The sequence below is a fragment of the Somniosus microcephalus genome, chromosome 1, assembly GCF_052327205.1.
Source record: "Somniosus microcephalus isolate GS21.2 chromosome 1, FLI_Smic_1.0, whole genome shotgun sequence".
Taxonomy (NCBI): domain Eukaryota; kingdom Metazoa; phylum Chordata; class Chondrichthyes; order Squaliformes; family Somniosidae; genus Somniosus; species Somniosus microcephalus.
Window position 1 is genome coordinate 248764449 of NC_140987.1, and position 20822 is coordinate 248785270.

The window sequence follows — 20822 nt, forward strand, 5'->3', positions numbered from 1 at the left end:
AAAAATGTTTTCACTCATTTATAATTTAAAAATACTTTTCAAAAGGTAAGTTTATTTTTAGCCCTGTAAAAAACGTTAATTTTTTTCAAAAAATTTAATTTTTGTTTAAAATATTTATTTTAATGTAATTTTAACTAATTTTAAAAATATGATTTAAAAAAAAAATAATTTAATGTTTTGATGTCTTTTTGGAGTGATCTCCATTCATATTTTTGACAGGTCTAAGCTGTCAAAAGTATGAAGGGAGATCCCCTTCTCCCATTGGTTCCACATGGCCCATGGCGAACTGCACGCGCCCCTAGGATACGTGGGCCCTGCACATTTCATCGTGGAGAGGCCCAGGAGCGGAAATGGCCGGACCTCCAGAGCCCTCAGGTAAGGGCGTAGATTTTTTTCCAGATCGGAGGCTTCCTGCAGAAAATACTGGCCATTGTGAATAGCTGGGACCCAAGCACTGATCCCTGCGGTACCCCTCTAGTCACTGCCTGCCACCCCAAAAAAGACCCATTTATTCCTACTCTATGTTTCCTGTCTGTTAACCAATTTTCAATCCATGCCAGTATATTACCCCCAATTCCATGTGCTTTAATTTTGCACATTAACCTCTTATGTGGGACTTTATCAAAGGCCTTCTGAAAATCCAAATACACCACATCCACTGGTTCTCCCTTATCTATTCTACCAGTTACATCCTCAAAAAATTCCAGTCGGTTTGTCAAACATGATTTCCCTTTCATAAATCCATGTTGACTTTGTCTAATCCCGTTGATATTTTGTAAGTGTCCTGTTATCACGTCCTTTATACTGTAATGTAGGCCAGTTCATTAAATATATTCAAGAAGGAGTTGGATATATTTCTTAAGGCTAAAGGGATCAAGGGATATGGGGAGAAGGCAGGGACAGGGTACTGAATTTGGATGATCAGCCATGATCTCATTGAATGGCAGAGCAGGCTCGAGGGGCCGAATGGCCTACTCCTGCTTCTATCTTCTATGTTTCTATGTAATAGCATTTTCCCTACTACTAATGTTAATAATTCTGTGCTGATTCTTTAAACAATTGGGTTTTTATACAAAACTTTCTTAAACTCCAGTACAGAGGCGTGACACACATTAAGGAGCCAGGCCATTGGAACAGCCAGTTACTGGATATTTCCCCTCAGTAAAACACCAAAGATCTCTGACACAAGGCTGCAGAACCCTATCCCCACTCGCGGAACAGGAATCAAACAGATACAAATCTCCTAACAAATACACCCTTTCCTCACTCAGTACATAATAAGCGTTCTAATGGTCACAGACCTGTAACAAAGCGGCATCTCCCCCGTGTTTCAATGAGATCACCTCTCATTCTTCTAAACTCCAGAGAATATAGGCCTGGTCTACTCAATCTCTCCTCATAGGACAACCCCGCCCCCCCCGCCCCCCATCCCAGGAACCAGTCTGGTGAACCTTCGTTGCACTCCCTCTATGACAAGTATATCCTTCCTTAGGTAAGGAGACCAAAACTGTACACAATACTCCAGGTATGGTCTCACCAAGGCCCTATATAATTGCAGTAAGACAACTTTACTCTTATACTCAAATCCTCTTGTAATAAAGGCCAACATACCATTTGCTTTCTTAATTGCTTGCTGTACCTGCATGTTAACTTGCAGTGATTCGTGTACAAGGACACCCAGGTCCCTCTGAACACCAACATTTTCCAATCTCTCACCATTTAAAAAATACTCTGCTTTTCTATTTTTCCTACCAAAGTGGATAACTTCACATTTCTCCACGTTATATTCCATTTTCCATGTTCTTGCCCACTCACTTAGCCTGTCTATATCCTCTTGAAGCCTCTTTGCATCCTCCTCACAACTTACATTCCCACCTAGCTTTGTATCATCAGCAAACTTGGATACATTACATTTGGTCCCCTCATCCAAATCATTGATATAGATTGTGAATAGCTGAGGCTCAAGCACTGATCCTTGCAGTGCCCCACTAGATACAGCCTGCCAACCCGAAAATGACCCGTTTATTCCTACTCTGTTTTCTGTCCGTTAACCAATCCTCAATCCATGCTAGTATATTACCCCCAATCCCATGAGCCCTAATTTTGTTTAATAACCTCTTGTGTGGCACCTTATCAAATGCCTTCTGAAAATCCAAATACGCCACATCCACTGGTCCCCCTTATCTATTCTGCTAGTTACAACCGCAAAAAACTCTAACAGATTCGTCAAACATGATTTCCCTTTCATAAATCCGTGTTGATTCTGCCTAATCTTATTATTATTTTCTAAGTGCCCTATTACCACGTCCTTAATAATAGATTCTAGCATTTTCCCTACTACTGATGTCAGGCTAATTGGTCTGCAGCTCCCCATTTTCTCTCTCCCTCCTTTCTTAAATAATGGGATTACATTTGCCTTTAATCTGCCTTCTAAAACCTTTACCTAGAATTACATAGAATTTTACAGCATAGAAACAGACCATTAGGCTCAACTGGTCCATGCCAGCGTTTATGCTCCACTCGCGCCTCCTCCCACTTTATTTCGTCTAATCCTATCAGCATAACCTCTATTCCTTTCTCCCTCGTGTATATTTAGCTTCCCCTATGCTATTTGCCTCAACTACTCCATGTGCTCGTGAGTCCCACAGTCTAACCTCTCTCTGGGTAAAGAATTTTTCCTGAATTCCCGATTGGATTTATTAATCTAAATGTACACTCTTGGGAGCCGCAAGCCTACATTTCGTTGTACTGCACTTGTGCACTAACAATGACAATAAAGTTGATTATTATTATTATATATAGTGACTATCTTATAGTTATGACCCCTAGTTTTGGACTCACCACAAGTGGAAACATCTTCTCTACGTCTACCCTATCAAACCTTTTCATAAGAATGAGAGGGAATCTCATTGAAACTTATAAAATTCTGACAGGACTGGACAGACTAGATGCAGGAAGGATGTTCCCGATGGTCGCGGAATCCAGAACCAGGGGTCACAGTCTAAGGATAAGGGGTAGGCCTTTTAGGGCAGAAATGAGGAGGAATTTCTTCACCCAGAGAGTGGTGAACCTGTGGAATTCTCTACCACAGAAGGCAGTAGAGGCCAATTCATAAAATATATTCAAGAAGGAGTTGGATATTTTTCTTAAGGCTAAAGGGATCAAGGGATATGGGGGGAAAGCAGGGACAGGGTACTGAATTTGGATGATCAGCCATGATTGTATTGAATGGCGGAGCAGGCTCGAGGGGCCAAATGGCCTACTCCTGCTCCTATCTTCTATGTTTCTATGTTTCTATATAATCTGAAGGACCTCTATCAGGTCACCCCTCAGTCTTCTCTTTTCTAAAGAAAGGAACCTCAGCCTGTTCAGTCTTTCCTGATAGGTATAATCTCTCAGTTCTGGTATCATCCTTGTAAATCTTTTTTGCACTTTCTCCAATTTGTCTATATCCTTTTTGTATTATGGAGATCAGTAACTCTACATATTATATTGTCTTTGTTTTGCAAACATTTGTGCTCATGAAGTCCACCAAAAATCATTAATTATGCACCTACATTATTAGAACCCAGGGCTGTAATTAACAGAACAGTTAACCAGTTTTTACCAATAACATTTTCCATCAACCTAAGTAAGCACGAATCCATAATTGACTGCAATATTTATTCACTGGTTTTCTAAAAGGTGCTCAGTTACTTATCACTAAAGGCAGTCGGGCTTTCGGTTCTTTTTATTATTGTAACTACAGGGAATTCCAGGTAAGATGGTCATGACACTGATAGATATGTTACACAGTTAGAGCCACCTTCCAAATGAACTGAGATTTGGATGGTAGAATGTAATGTTCAAAATGTGATAAATGGTTTTAGGTAGTAAGTATTGAAGAAAGGGAGGCAGGCAGAAATAAAAAAGAAAGCACAGAAAAACAGGTGAAAGAGATAAGAGATAGGGAGATGAAGAGAGAGAGAGAGGAAGAGAGAGAGAAAGAGAGAACGACAGAGATGATCTGGTCCAAGGATTGCAAGAAATGCAGATTTGATTGGGAGTTATACCAAGCATTTAATCATAATCCTGCTTGACTCAAAGTGATTTAATCACATGTGTCAGAAAGATCTGGTTCACTGTCCCACAGCATTGGACACCTCTGTCTTACAGTATCAATGTGACGTTTCCAGTCCCCATAGCAGCCTTCTTTGTAGCTGCTCCCAGTGAGATTGCTAATTAATGCCAAATTAGGGACAATATTGCACAGTGGATCCATACCCACTAGGAATTGGCTCGAGACTTCCCACACTGATTTCCCAGAGGACCTTTACAAAAGATTGAGGAGATCTTTAAGACACCAGTCTGAGGTAAATTTAAAGTCAGGCCCAAGAGATGAAAGTGCAACATGCTAATCCACCATACAACACAGGCCCGGCTAGTGATTTAAACATTGGGATTAGCAGCTGCGAGTCATTTTGGATTCATCTGATTATATCTGATTTCGCTATTACTGGTGAAGATAGACTAGTTATAGACTAGGCTTGTATTCCCTTGAGTATAGAAGATTAAGGGGTGATCTAATTGAGGTGTTTAAGATGATTAAAGAAGTTGATAGCGTAGATAGAGAGAAACTCTTTCCCCTGGTGGGAGAGTCCAGAACAAGGAGGCACAACCTTAAAATGAGAGCTAGGCCGTTCAGTGGTGATGTCAGGAAGCACTTCTTCACACAAAGGGTAAAGGAAAGCTGGAACTCTCGACCCAAAAAGCTGTTGAGGCTGGGGGTCAACTGAAAAATGTCAAAACTGAGAGTGATAGATTTTGTTAGGCAAGGGTATTAAGGGATATGGAACCAAGGTGGGTAGATGGAGTTAAGATTCAGATCAGCCATGATCTAATTGAATGGCAGAACAGGCTCAAGGGGCTGAATGACCTCCTCCTGTTCCTATGTTATTTCCTATGGTTGCTGATGGAGATCAGCAACTAAAAGTGACCAGGGAGCTGTTGGATTGTTGTAGAAACCCAACTGGCTCATTAATGACCTTTTGTGAAGGAAGCTTGCTGCCCTTACCAAGTCTTGGGCCTATATGTGACTCCAGTCCCACACCAACATGGTTAACTCTGACATGCCCTCTGAAGTGGTCTAGTAAGCCACTCAGTCATATCAAATCATTACTAGTAGTTCAAAAAGGCAGCCCACCATCACCAACTAGGGATGGGCAATAAATGCAGGCTTGCCAGCGATGCCCACATCCCGAGAATGAATTTGTAATTTAAAAAAATCATACCAGAATTTAAGAAAATAAATCTTTTGGAAAAGGTTGAAATGTGCTGATAGGAGGGAGATTACAGAAATTGGTTTTGATAATTCTATAGTATGTAAACTAAGTATCGGTACTTCAATCTCCTTAATCCCCTCATTCATAAAACTACTAATATATTTAAGTAGGTTTGTAAATTTTTAAGTCTGAATCATTAAAAGGAAAGCTACCTGAGATGGTTACAATATTTTCCAGGCTAATGTACTAGATGATATTAAAGGTTATTGACCATTTTAACTGAGGTTGTCCGAGTGGGATGAAGCACATGAGATCTTTCAACAATATAACCAAGACCATCGACCCTGGAGGAGTTAACATTGTGTATATATAGCGGAGAAGAAAATGTGAGCTGATAGTTTGACTTTTGCACAATAATTTTTTTTTTTTCTTGGCTCTATCCTCTCTCCCAGGAGAGTATTTGAAAGAGACAGAGATGAAAGGAATCACCAGTATGGGAAGCAGACTATACAAACTGGGCATTCCAGGAATTTATTGTCTAGCTTTCCAATCCCAATCTGCTGTATCCAATAGGAAAAATGTGCCGCGTGCGGGGACAGGAAAGCGTAATGTCAAAGGTCGACTGTACGAAAGGACAACAAGGTGCCCAGGAGAGGGTGCCACAATATCACTGCTGCTCTCTGAACCAGATAATACAGCACACGATTAGAAACCCATATTGCTCTCTCTCTCTCTCTCTGGGATTTTTGAATCTAACTTAGTGTTAATTACATTTTAGTGGATTTAGCGGGAAAAAAATCATATAGATCAGTGGAGCAATGAAAGAAACTGTTCCACTATAAGGAAAGATAATGATGGTTTTATCAGGAACAATAGAAAGATTGCTTTTTCCTTTCTATCAGTCCCATTAGATCCTCTTGGAAGATATTTTTGTATCTGGCTCTGGGTTCCACAGAGCTTCTCCATAGTCAAATCAATATAGTGATGATTCAGCCTCTGGCAATAGCCGTTCTTTACAAGTTACCAGTGAGGCTTCGATAGCCAAGTAACAAAAAAAGTTATAATCTGAAAGAAATTGATTTTTTTTTGTTCCAGCATCTGCTGTGCGTCTTTTTTTTAAAGAAACTTGATTTTCTTAAAGTACATTTGACAATTTGACACACCATCACTGGAATGGTTTTTTAATGTAATTTGTGAGGATTTGAAAGAAATATACAGAAATTAAAGTTTGAATGTTTCTTTCTGTCTAATGCAGATTTTGATAACCACACGTCCAGCAATTACTGAATTCTTCTCTACTCCCACTCTTAATTTGAATAGCGCAGAACTCGACGGTTTTATTGCTTGCATGGTAGCAGGGACACAGTAGAAACTGTGCGAGAATTATATGTAGAGGTTTCTGGACAAATGCTCATTTCTATTTGTAATAAAGCTGTTGTACAATTTGACAGTAATTTAAAAAAACATTTTGGGTAAATGGTGCTCATCATAATGAGGGGATGCCAGTGCTAAGAATGGAACACTTTTCTACTCTTACTGCCCAATGGGTCAGGGGAGAATGTGGGTCAGATACAGATCTGAAGGAACTACAACAACTGCTACTTGCATTTATATCGTGCCTTTAATGTAGGAAATGTCCAAAGGTATTTTATAGGATGGGGGAGTGGTGGCCCAATTGGTAGCATTCACTCTAGAGACTTGAGCCCAAAATCCAGGCCAACACTCCAAGTGTAGTACTGAGGGAGTGCTGCACTGTCGGAGGTGCCGTCTTTTGGATGATGTATTAAACTGAGGCCCTGTCCGTCCTCTCAGGTGGATGTAAAAGATCCCACGCCACTGTTTCAAAGAAAAACAGGGAAGTTATCCCCAGTGAGGTGGCCAATATTTAGTTGTGGAGGGATTAAGGAGGGAATTCCAGAGAATAGGGTTGAGACAGCTGGAGGATCTGCCACCAATGGTGGGACAATGCAAGGGGTTGCACAAGAGTTGATGGTGTGAAGTGGGAAGGGATGTAGGGTTGGAGGAGGTTGCAGAAATAGGGTGGATAAAGCCAAGGAAAGATCTGAGGATTTTGCATTCAATGTGTTGGGAAGTATGTGTTGGTTAGCAAAGACAGGGATGATGAGTGAGCAGGACTGTGTGTGGAACAGGATACAGGTGGATCTGTTTTTGGACAATTTAAAGTTTATAGACGGTGTTGGATGGGAGGCCACAATGAGGACAGTGAAGCCTAAAGTTGACAAAGAGTGTGGATAAGGATTTCAGCAACAGAGAAGCTGAGTTAGGGGCATAAGTAAGCAATGCTGCAAAGATGGAAGTAAGTGGTCTTGATGGATGGGATGGATGGCTTGACACTCAGCAGCAGGACTGGAAACTTTGGCTTGGTCCAATTCAGCTGAAGTGAGTGACTGGAAACAGGAATGGACCATCCTCATTGCAATCTCCAAATGGCAGCTTTGAAATTTGCACTGCATACCTGGTGACACATTTATATTTCTGATGAAGGGTCATCGACCTGAAACGTTAACTCTGTTTCTCTCTCCACAGATGCTGCCTGACCTGCTGAATATTTCCAGCATTTTCTGTTTTTATTTCAGATTTCCAGCATCCGCAGTATTTTGCTTTTGTTTTATATTTCTGATGTTGCCAGTCAAGATACACAGCTACCAATATTGGTACAGCGACTTTCTATACCATCATAAACAGCTTCCACAGTGTGGTGATGCAAACACCATCTAAAACCCAAAAGAAAGAAATAAAGACTTGCATTTCTACAGCGCCTTTCACGACCTCAGGACGTCCCGAAGTGCTTTACAGTCAATTAAGTACTTTTGATGTGTAGTCACTGTTGTAATGTAGGAAACCCAATTGGTGCACAGCAAGGTCCCACAAACAGCAATGTGATAATGACTAGAAAATCTGCTCTTTAGTGAAGTTGGTTGAGGGATAAATATTGGCCAGGACACTGGGGAGAACTCCCCTGCTCTTCTTCAAAATAGTGCCATGGTATCTTTTACGTCCACCTGAGAGGGCAGACGGGGCCTCGGTTTAACGACTCATCCATAAAAGTACATTATGTGAATGATTTAATCACCCAGTAGTTGAAATTAATACATTTGTGCAGCCATTCTCATTTTTTTCTCTTTTTTTTTGCACAGCAGGCAAGTTAAGAGGTCCTGCCTGCCCACTTGTCTCTCCATAGCCCAGTGGAATTTCTCCTGTCCATCACAGAGAGTGGATATGCCCGCTGTATAGTGACTTGTCGATACGGTCCATTTGGTGGACTGAACATGAACCTAATAATCAGATCCTGCTTAAGCGTGCGCTTCCTCTGTAATTGACTCCCGTTTATTGATTGAGCTGTTGATGTGTCCCTGTATTGCTGTTGGTAATGCAGCCTTCTTTCACCAGCTCTTTGCCTAAAACTCCACTCTTGTCACTAGCTTCATCCTAATGGATAAAGCTGTCATCTTAAAGTTAGAGTGTCTCCCAGGCACGAAAACAAAATTAGTGGCTCAATAATTTATGCGCTCGAAAACTTACCCAGTATCTTTAATTGACTGCGTCAATGTGTGACTGCACTCGCCTGTTTTCTGCATAAGATTTCCTTAAATAAAGTCGCCTATTTCACAGAGTGCAATTAGAACTACCAGGCCTCTTACACAGAATGTTCCGTATTGTTTAATTTAGTATTTTATTTTTGTACATCACTTACAAGATAATAAATGAACAGTCAGTGACACTGTACCGGTACTTGAAATGCTAATGTCACAAAAATGGTGTCAAGTGAAATTATTCATAAATACACATGATAATTGCTGTGTGCACTCTTTTGTGTTTATGCCTAGATGCTCTAACTACATGTGTTTTGTATCCTGGGCTAATAAGTCCTTCACTTGGATGCAGTGTCTCCTGGGTTCCAACTGGACAGAATCTTCCCCTCAACTGAAAATGAATAATGTCTCTGATGTTGTGATGTAAAGTAACTGTTGTATTTAATTACAAAGTGTTAACTAAGGCATCCAGAAATCCTGTTCATGGTATCAGAACCCATAATAAGTGATTGGTTTTTGCATTTCAATCCCTGTTAATGAATAAAGCGAAGCAATAAAATTGATTTTACCTCCGCTTTGTTCCCAGCATGCATCACCCTACTGCAGGATTATTTTAACATTGGTGTTAGTGGATTTTCCTGTATTTTTGGCAGTGCTCAAGATCCTTAAAAGACAGCTCCAACTTTCACTCCACCCTGCCTTCAATGCTCACATCCATGCCAGAATTTTACATGTCCTCACAGACATTTTCTACGGTGCAAATTAAGAAAAAAAAGGAAAAATGGCAATTTAACCGACAGCCTCTTTCTTTGTTCTGGAGTTTTCTGCAGCATTGTCCAGTGACTGGCTGGTGTTTCAGGCTTACAGTTCCATCGTAACACTGAGCACATTCGGGTTTACCAAGGGCAAACACCAGTTCTGTAAATACAGGCAAGGCTCTGTGGAATTATTAGCATTCCCGCATGGAATATTTAACATCAGGTTTTTGTAAACTTGTCATTAGAGAAAATGATATTTGATCTGAAATGTTTCCTCCTTCCAAATTTTAAAATAAAAATCCTTCAGTCTAACGGGCCAGGCATGTTTCCATTCAGACAGTTAGTGACTATTTTCTTTTTGTTTGCATCTGTTGTGGCAACACTGTAATATTTACAATTTTTATTTTACTCAGACGGAGCATCTCAATGTGACTATCCTACTCTGTGTGTGGTGTTTTATGGAAATGTGCTGGCTGCATCGCAAAAAAGCTGAATGGCTCGGGGGAGCAGATTGGCTTGATGCATTCAGACCTTTCGGGCCTTGCTCAGGGCTAATGGAAGGGCCTGGCTTTATTATGCATTCAATCCTTTTCACACAAGGTCTGAATCGCTAATTTAAAGGGACACTCCTATCCATCGAAGTGCACGGCAAGTTTTGAAATCATAGCTGGACCTGCTGATCTGACAAGGGCATTCACTGGCAGCGATGCATTGCTCATCTTGTTTGTCTTGAAAAACTAGGGAAACTTAAATTAAAAATTGTAACAAACAAAAAAGTAGTTAAAAGTTAATATTGAAGGAAATATAGTTGTTACTCCAGTGCAAATGTCCCATCAGCCATGGTGCTAGATGTTGCATTGGAGCAAGCTGCCAGGAAACTCCCAGTTACGGCGATAATACCCCTTCAAAAGACTTTTTGTCCTTTTATTTGCTGGCTAATAGCAACTGTTGCCTCCCCCCCACCCCCCAAAACCCCAGCTGCACCACTTTACCCTGACATGACCAGTGCTTTAAGCCACAGCAACGAGGGCCATGATGAAATAATTTGGAGACCCTTTGATATAATCAATCTCCGATCTGCCATGGTAGGTGCTTGCTTGTTTAGTGGGCGAGAGTATACTGATGTGCAGATTATACAACGCCTGCCTTCAAACCAGCCACACGTGAGCTGAGACCCAAGGGGTGACTGGTGCTTTTCTACCCGTGTTTGTAGAGAGTTTGATCAGCTCAGGGATCAAAATAAGGGACAAGAAAAATTAAAATAATAATTTGTAAGAAATGATCTGCAGATTTTGAATTCCTTTGTTTCGAATCCTCAGACATTCTCGTCACCTCTCTCCCAGTCTGGAGTACTCTATTAAAGGTCTATATTGCAGCATGAAGCTGTGTAGACCCTATACTTTAATGTGAACACCATTGTCATTCTCTGTAAATATCCTTGTACTTTGGTTAAATATCAAGCCACTACCACAGGGAGAACCTGGCGTGAGAAATGTTGTAAACCCTCAGATTCGAAGAGGCATTTAAATTAACCCTTTGACGATTGTTTCTGCATCAAGGAGGAAAATAAACATTTCGGTTAGGCGTTTAATTTTCAGTAAGAGCTTTAGCTACGAGTGCAATTAATAACAGTGTCACATCTGGAGAATTTGATCCTCTTGAGATTTAACTGGCAGGCTGTCAAATGTATGCTTGCTTTGTCCCAACTTTTGATAAGACAGCCTCTCCCATCACCCTCATGACAATCTGCACAGTAGAAAGACCAAAGTGCAGTACATTACTGTTGTTGTTCAGAGTCCGAGCCTGTGCAATGTACATTTTTGACACCCGAATTTAACACTCTAGTCAACTGAAGTGTATAAAGAAACCCTCCGGCTCCATCTCACTCTCTCCCAGCCTCTGCATTTCAGGGATGGGACATAGAAAGGGAGACAAAGCGTTACAATAAATCTGACATCTCTCTAGATGCCTCATCTATCAGGAGGCCTCATTTACACAAGCTCTTAAGACTAATTGCAGATGTACAAAAGTGCTGATAGGGTAGAACAAGGTAGAATGAATGTGCCAGGCTGTATATCTGCTTGTGTGCTTTGCTGAGAGACCATAACAAGGTGGGACTGCTGGCGTCAACAGCAAAAACACTACTTCTATGACTAAGTTAACCCTCAGACTGCTCCTGTTGTAGCGCAGCGAGTGGTAATGGGCTTTATATACCTTTTGGACAGTAATGCAAAACGGGCAATAGAGAATCGGCAGCTCGATTTACACCCCGCCCGATTTTCTTTTATATGGAAGTGGCCTGTTGATTCGCTGTCATCCATTTTCCACTACCACCCAAGACAAGCTTATATCCCAATGTATTTAGGAAATGCTTACAGCAAATAAAATTTTCAAATAAGAAATAATGAACTCCATTAACGTGTCGCCATCAGATGTATCACACAGATCCACATATTGGAAATACTCAGCTTAAATATAACAAACTTGCATTAATGTAGCATTTTATCACATGTGCCGAAACCTCTTGAAGGACTTCATGCAATTAATTACTCTTGGACAGCAGTTGGGATCTTTTACTAAGTTAAAGGTGCTATATAAATGCAAGTTGCTGTGGTAGGTAAACACAGCAGTAAGTTAGCATAAAATCAAGGGAAGGGGGAAAAGTAACGAAGAGGAAAGGAAAGGGGACAAGAAGTGTAGGAAAGAGAAAAGAGAAAAACAGGAAAGTAATAAAGAGCAAAGAAGAAGTAGATATTAGCTTGAGTAAGATAACCAAACAGAGGCAGGCTCGAGTTAGATGTACGCAAATGCACAACGTATATTTTGAATAAAATTGGTGAGCTGGAAGCACAAATTATTATGGAGGATAGGATATGAGAGAGATCCCAAACATTCCCAGTTACAAAATATTCAGGGAGATAGAGTATAAAAGAACAGAAGGGGTGCGAGTAATAATCAAAGGCCGCGATTTTCTGAGTGGAGGCGGTTGGAGTCGGGTTGGATGTTTGGCGGGTTCCGGTCCCGTTGCTGGTTTAATCCGCTCTGAAATAACGATTTTGGCTTAAGTGGGCTGATTAAGCCCATCGTGTGCGCTACCCAGCCCAATCAGTGGGTTCGGGTCTGCTGCTCGCCTCTGCTGCTGTCTTTCATCTAGCTGCATTTAAGGGGCCGATGCAGCCTTGTTGTTGTTCATTCCTATTCTGCTGCTTCTCGGTATGGCATATCTGAAAATGACTGCTTCAAGACCAAAGGCATCTCCAAGATTCGATGATGACTCCCTCCATGCTCTTGTGGAGGGAGTGAGAGGGCGCCAAGAGGTACTGTTCCCCTCAAATGGACGGAGGAAGCCTCCTCAGCAAACCAAGGCAGCCTGGCTGCAAATTGCTGAGGAGGTGAGCTCCAGGTCTTTGTACTCACGCACCTGGGTTCAGTGCAGGAAAAGGTTCAATGACCTGCTACGCACAGCAAAAGTGAGTATAACATCACACTTACCTTCAATCTGCTCCCCATCTCCTCTCATCACCAGCACTCTGCATTGTCAACCTACTCCTGCACATCCCACTTTACCCTTACATCCCTTGTACCCTTAACCATCTCTCTCTATGTACAGCCTAACTTCACCATTCTACTATGCACTCCTCACACTCGCTATCACTGTTATGCAATGACAACAACTAAGAAGGCCCTTGGTATTGGCACCTCACTCCATCTTTGTCTTCCTCTAAGCATCTATGCTATGGATTCTCTACACTCACTTCAACATTCTCACTCAAACTCCACTTGTGTCCCTCATTGCAGGAAAAGAGAGCTCACAATAAGAGCAAGAGGGGCAGGTCAGGAGGAGAGCCACCTTCGATTGCCCACTTCACCACCGCTGAGGAGGCTGCTCTCGACATCGTCTGAGGTGCTGAGGAGCTGTAAGTGGGGGACGGTGAGACAGGCGCAGTAGAGCAAGCTGGTGACAGAATAGATTTGCAACCCTCTCATTTAGATTGCATGAGTGACTGATATGGCATCTGATGTTCATACAGATTGAGTTCTGATTATCTGCACAATTCAATGTGCCTGCTACGTTAATATCACATGTCGAACTCATGCCTTTACTCCCCCACAGGACCATCGTGAGCCCCCCTCCCCACTGTACAGGAGGAAGAGCCAGAAGACTCCTCAGAGGAAGCTGCAACCTCTGAGGGCGCAGTGTCAGCAGAATTGAGCGCACCCAGCACCAGCGCAGGGACGCACACTTCGGTGGGTCACTCGCAAGATAGATTAGTGTTGTCACCTGGTGTATCATAGCTCACAAGTGAGCATCAGCAGGTGGTGGAGACAGGGACAGCAGTGGAGAGTCCTCGTCGGAAGCCGCAGGGCGCTCCTAGCTCTGCTCAGCTGCATGTGGACCCTGTGCCTCTGTGGCCATCCAAAAAGAGAGCGATGCTGGAACTTCAGCAACAAGTGCAGGAGTCTCTGACAGGTTCTGCAACCATGGTAACTGCGAGTGTGCAGAGAATGGAGGAGACCATCTCAAACATCAGCAATGCCGTGCTGGAGGCAATGGCGCATGAATGTGCCACCATGGAGAGGGTGGCAGCCTCCTTGGAGGACATAAATCACCAGACTCAACAGTGCATGGTGACTCTTCTAAATAGATGGTCTGCTATGGAGGATAGATGGGCATCTATTGAGGAGAGACACCAAAGGTACATGGACGTCCTCGTTATGAGGACTGTCAGTACAGAGATGGGTCCTCATGGCCCCACTGATGTGCCGCAAGGTGCTCTCCAGCCACTTGCTAGCAGTGAAGTGCGGGCGACCCATGAGAGGGATGTTGGTGGTCGACAACAAGGAAGTGTGGACTCCTCTCCAACTGCTCACACTGCCATGCCATTGTGGAGCCCTTGGTCAGAGCCCCAGATTCCTCACCCAACTGAGTTGGCCGTCTCAGCCCCTGCACAGCCGCAGGAGGAGCAGACTGTTGCCAAGCCTTCCCAGTCTCCCAAACCCAGAGGACGCCCACCAAAGGTGTAGAAGCAGGAGCAGTATGAAAATGAGCAAGGTGCCTCAACATCTGCTGAAGCCACAGGGGAAGCACCACATAGAAGCATGCGTAAAAGAAAGTTAAAACACAAATAGTCACAAGGGTAGTCACTTGAGTGTTTTGATGTAATACAAATTGAAGATTATCATCGTCATTTCAATTGTAATAAAGAAATGCGATGGCAAAGATTCAAAGAGTTGGCCTATGTGTGCCCAGAAATGGAAGTGTCACAGTGAGATGTCAGGGTGCCTTTTGTCTGTAATGATGGTGGAGAGTGATAGGAACCCACAGTTTATTGTACAAATGGTATATGGTGTGTTAAGAAGGTGGCAGCCACATGTGTTTGCTTCGTAAACTTAAGCGAATCTGGCATGGATTAGTGCATCCCTTGCCTCATGGCAGCAATGTGCTCGAGTGCTGGTGGAACTGGCACATCCGCCTCTGCTTCTGCAAGGTCTTCCTCCTCCTCCGAGGAGGAGGCTGTGCACTTAACCACTTGTTCCTCAGGCAGTGGTAAGCTACACTGCTGTGCGATGTTGTGCAGTGCACAGCAGACCACGATGATCCTGGAGACCCTGGCTGATGAGTACTGTAGGGCTCCACCTGATCTGTTGAGGCTTCTGAATCGTATTTTGAGCAAACCGATGGTTTGCTCGAAGATGCCTCTGGTGGAAATGTGGCTCGCATTGTAGCGCTCCTCAGCTTCGTTAGATGGGCTCCACAAAGGCATTAGCTACGTCTTCAGGGGATAGCCCTTGTCTCCAAGTAGCCATCTGGAAAGTTGGGTTGGCGGATTGAAGAGTTGAGGCACATTAGACTGCCGCAGGATGAACGAGTCATGGCAACTGCCAGGGAACTTGGCACAAACATGCATAATGTTCTTCCTGTGGTTACACACCAGCTGGACGTTAAGGGAATGGAAGCCCTTGCGGTTGACAAATACAGCTGGGTTGTGATGGGGTGCCCTAATAGCCACGTGTGCAGACTACGACGCCCTGCACCCTTGGGAAACCTGCCATATTTGCAAGGCCAAATGCACGCACGGTTACACTTGCTTCATCCGTGGAGAAGTGGATGTAATTGTGCGCCTTTGCAAAGAGGGCATCGGTAACCTGCATGATGCAGTTTTGTGCGGCCGACTAGGAGATGCCGCTGATGTCTGCTGATGATCCCTGGAAGGACCCTGAAGCAAAAAAATTGAGGGCGGTGGTGACTTTGACAGTCACTGCTAAGGAGTGTCCACCCGTTACTATGGGCTCCAGGTGTTGGTGTAGCATTGTGCAGATGTCAACGACTACCTCTCGCGAAAGTCTCAGCCTCCTTTGGCACTGCTGCTCAGTCATGTTGAGGAAGCTCATCCTCTGCCTGTAAACCCTGTGTTGGGGGTATCTCCTGCGGCGAGGTGCAGCCCTGTGCTGACGGCCTCTGCCCTGTGCAGCATCAGGTGGGTGAGGAGGAGGTTGGCGCTGTAAGATTCGCAATTTTCAGCAAAAATCACGCAAGAAAACTGGATAAAATAAGACTGTTTATTGACCAAAGTAAGCTTGCACAGAAAAACCTTTGATAAAAGGGCATACAAAATGGCCGCCAGGCCCCGTGATCAGTTTATGAACCATTTTATTTCTGTTACTGCAAGCCAGACAGGCTTGTGGATTGAAGACAGTGAGCCCACGAAAGCCAGTATCTGGGAACCGAAACTCAGAGCAACAGCATACATATTCAATGGATTATAAGTACAGGATGGGGCCCATCAAGATATGGGCGGACAATGTAAAAACACTTATACCCATTCATCGTACAAAGGAAAAACCGTTTAGCAGCCATCAAGGAAAATGTCCGGACCGATCAATATGCGAACCGAGCCGCGGTGACAATGCAAAGGACATTAAAAGACATTGTCGGCCAGGAAGGCCAGTTTAAGTTATCACCGGCTCCGTTACAAGACAAAGCGCCCCTGCAGAGATTTTCTGCCCACCAAAATTAATACAAAGACAGGACTATGATTTGGCGGGAGATAAGACTGTCCCAAAAGAGTATAACTATGGATTGAAAGTCCATCTAAGTTACTTCTTCTTCACTGCCACGGCTTCTTGTTGGGCGACTTCAGGCTTCCATTTTTTCAAGAACTTTCTTCTACGAGGAACGAACGAAGGGCGGACGGTGCCCGGATCGGCGCCTCTTCCACTTCGGCAGATCGATGAAAACGTTTTCGTCTTTTTAAAGACGGACGGTTTCGGTAAAAGGACAACGTGGTCGGTGTTCAGCCAAACAAGGCTCGGCCACGACGAGAAGACGACGAGGGTGGCCCGGGTACTGGGGTCGGGAGATCATCGACGACCCAGGCCGACGGAGAAGAAACCCTCTGGAGGACTGGCGATCTAGGCCACAAGATTCTCCCATGTGCATAGCCTGCATCTGGGTCTGCTCCATGAACCCAAATCGACTTAGTGGATCTCAACCTTAACGAGCGCTCATCGAGGCTGTGTCTACCCCACCGCTTCGAGAGAGAGAGAATATCGACTGCGCCAGAAGTTTCCAAATCCACGTGACGACGGAAAGCGGTGCCAAAAAGGCTGCGAACCCCCTTTCTCACGATTTCGAGAGTGGTGAGCATGATCCCAGGTTCCCCAGGTCGAAACTTAGTTTAGGTATAGGGGAGGGAGTTAAGGGAAATCGTAATGTGTTTCCCCTTTTATGATGTGCCGTGTGTTCCCCATTTCCATAGAGTCAAGTTCATAAATTTGTGCATGATTGTAGTTATTTTAATCTGTGCCTATGACATGTATTTTGTAATGCTTCAAACTGTTTAAAAATAAAAGCATCCATTTCGTGCTATTCAGCCTGGTCTATTGAGTTCTTTTCTCTGCACTACTGTTCTCTGCATCTAAGTCCAAGGTCTAGAACCGTAGGGGGAGTGGGTCGAACCACTCAAGGGTAATTCTTGCACGAAGCCTGGCAGGAGGCCAGAACGGGCAAGAGAGAGGAAAAAACCCCTACAGAAATGGCGACCGCGGCAGGACCTTGGCAGCAGGAAAGTAGTGTGTTAGATCAAGATCTGAATAAACGAAATGTGATGGATGAAAGAATAGCAGATTATGTTTTCGGAAAAGTCAACCTCACAAAACAATGGATATCTGATCTACTAAGGGATAGGCGCCCGCTAGACGCAGCCATCAAGTGGACAGCGAGTAGAGAGCATAAGAAATCTGTAGAAAAGGCGGTCTGGCTGATGTGCTACAAGAAGCAAGTCCAGCTTTTGGACCAGGTAGTTGCAGCACAGACAGTCCAGATCAACGGCTTGCTTAAAGGCGTAGAGGAAAAGGTTGCGGGAGGTCAAAAACTGATTGAATCGCTTGACGCGCTGAACCAGGAACGCCGCTCTGTAATTCGCTGCCACGAAACCCGGGTAGAATATTTAAAATGTCAGGTCGTTGAGGCCAAGGCCAGTGAAGGTAGAATGAGAGAGAGGTGTTCCCGTCTAGCCAAACAAGTAGATGCCCAAGAGGAAAAGCTCCTGGGAGCCAGGGCAGCATATAAGATGATCATGGAGGATAGATCTGAGAACACCGACCACAGCACTTGCCGCCGGGAGCTAGAGGACCTGAGAAAGGCCCTAGCGAAGGCAAACGGGTTGGTGTGTCTCATAAATCCACCAGCGAGTCAGCTGTTGCTAGCCAAGGAATCCAAAAGACCGATTCCACAAGAGGCAGTTGGGGTACCAACCCCCGAACCTTCTGCGCCTCCTGCCTATGAGGAGTCTTGGACTCCGGGACAGGAGACGGAGACGGTAGAGGAAGAGAGCCCTGAGGTAGAGCAACCCCAGACAGTAGAGTCGGGGCCGGCGCCAGTGTGCCCAACGAGACACCGGAGGATCGGTCCAAATGAAGAAAATGGCGATGACGGACCCCTTGAGAGTCAGATCATAATGCCTCATAGCGCACGACAGCTAAGAGAGATGATAAGTCACATCCCAAAACTCTCCGAGTCAGGAGATCCCTCCGTGCATTTCAGGGACGTGGAGCAGACCGCAGCAGTCAATGACTGCGACGGGGTTGAACAGTCTAAAATGCTGCTGTTCTCCCTGGACAGTTCGCTCCTCCAGTGTCTCCCTGACGAGAGCAAGAGAGGGCACAGGGACTATGAGTTGCTACGGGATGAGATTCTGGAGATCATGGGAGAGGGGGACGGAACTCCGTTCCTCCGTTTAGAAAAGACAGTGCAGCTAGAGGGAGAACCCCCACGGGTTTTCGCCGACAGGTTGTGGCCAGTGTATTGGCGCAGCTGCCTGGGCGGGCCGGCCCGGGCCGGGCTGGATGGCGAACAAAGGGCTCACTGGCTTCGGTGCCTGGTAGCAGGTTGCCTGCCAGTGGTGAAGGAACAGGCCAAAGCATGGTTTGACCCCAATAACGCCCGCTCCATGGAGGAAGTAGTACTAGATCAGCTCACGATCAGTTATAGAAACAACAAGGGCAAGAAAACGCCTGTTGTGAAAGGAAAGGTGCATGAGGTGAGACCCGCAGCCTCTGCTAAAAAGGAATGGCGTCAGGAGGGAAATCGCCATCCCCAAGCAAATAGCAGTTGTTACGGGTGTGGGAAGGAGGGTCATTGGCGCAAGGACTGTAGGAATCCTTGGAAGGATAAGAGGGAGAGAGCGTTCGCCGCAGCCCAAGATCAAGCCCAAGCCCGAGTCGCCAACGGCCCGAGAGTTTACCCAACACCAGCACAACCACAAGTGCAGGCCGCTGCCCCAACACCAGTCCAGAACCCAACCGTAGCCTCTGCCCCGAATAAAGGGGGTGGTGCGGTTGTGGACCCCGCTGCGATCGAGTCAGTCTTGGAGACTATGCGGTCTCTGATGACCTGGCAGGGGAAGGTAGCGGTTGCTAACAGCCCTATCGCCCCTGAGACCCCAGCCAAAACACCTAAATGACTGACGCCCACGCAGCCCATCTACTTGTGTCCGCTCCGCTATGACGCTTGGAGAAGACCTGTGGTGGAGATGGAGGTGGAGAAACAAAGGGGTAGTTACCTGTTGGATACGGGAGCTTCGTGTACCGTGATCCACACGGACAAACCTTTTGCCTCACCTCTGTCCGCCCAGGCTCCATATTTAGTAGCGGGTTTCACAGGTAGAGCACAGGCTGGCGCGCACTCCCTCCCGCTCTCCATTCAGTTGGGAGCGCTCCACACCACATGGACGTGCATCCTATTGAAGTGGAAAGAGGGGGGGGGGGAAAGGCATCCTCGGGGCTGATTTCTTGGTGGAACACGGGATCCTCGTGGACCTGAGAAATCACTGTCTCTGGGGAGCCGAGGGCGGTTTAGGTAAGGTAGTCGTAATCCCGGGGAAGGAAGAAAAGGGGGCCCTGTGCACTATGAAGCCGTCAGGAGGTTACGATCTCGAGCTCATGATAACAAACGTCCCAACGGACTTGCAGGCGCGTGTGTCAGAAAATCTGACCGCGTTCGCCACCCACAAGCACGACTGCGGGAGAGTCACTGGGTTCGAAGTCAGCGTAGACGGGGACCCCATGATCCGACCCCAAAAGCAGTATAATTTCCCCAAGGAGGCAGAACCCGACATGGAGACAGCAATATCTTCATTGGTACAGCAGGGCGTGTTGAGGACGATAGCCACCCACGTGAACTCCCCATTATGGCCGGTAAAGAAACCGGACAATTCGTGGAGAGCCACGGTGGACTATAGAGTCCTCAATAGTAATATCCCAGCCTGCGCGCCCACGGTAGCAGCAGTTGCAGACTTAATAGGGAGTATTCCAGCATCGGCGACCACATTCACGGTGCTGGACATCTCGAACGGTTTTTGGTCCATTCCGCTGCGGCGGGAGGACCAGTACAAGTTTGCCTTTACTTTCAAAGGGCAACAGTACACTTGGAACTGCTTACCACAGGGTTTTCACAACAGCCCCAGCATTTTCCATCAGTGCATGGCGGGGAGTTTGAAAGAGTTCAGCCAGCCCAACCAGATAGTGCAGTATGTGGACGACTTACTCCTGTTCACAGATACAAGGGAGCAGCACGGCCCACTGTTAGCCGAATTGTTGGAACTGTTAGAAAGGAAGGGTTTCAAAGTAAACCCAAAGAAAGCCCAGATCGGCCAGCAGGAAGTTAAATTCCTGGGTCTGGCCATCCGCGCTGGGGAAAGAGCCATAGATAAGGCCAGACGGGAATCTATACAAGATCTGCCGATTCC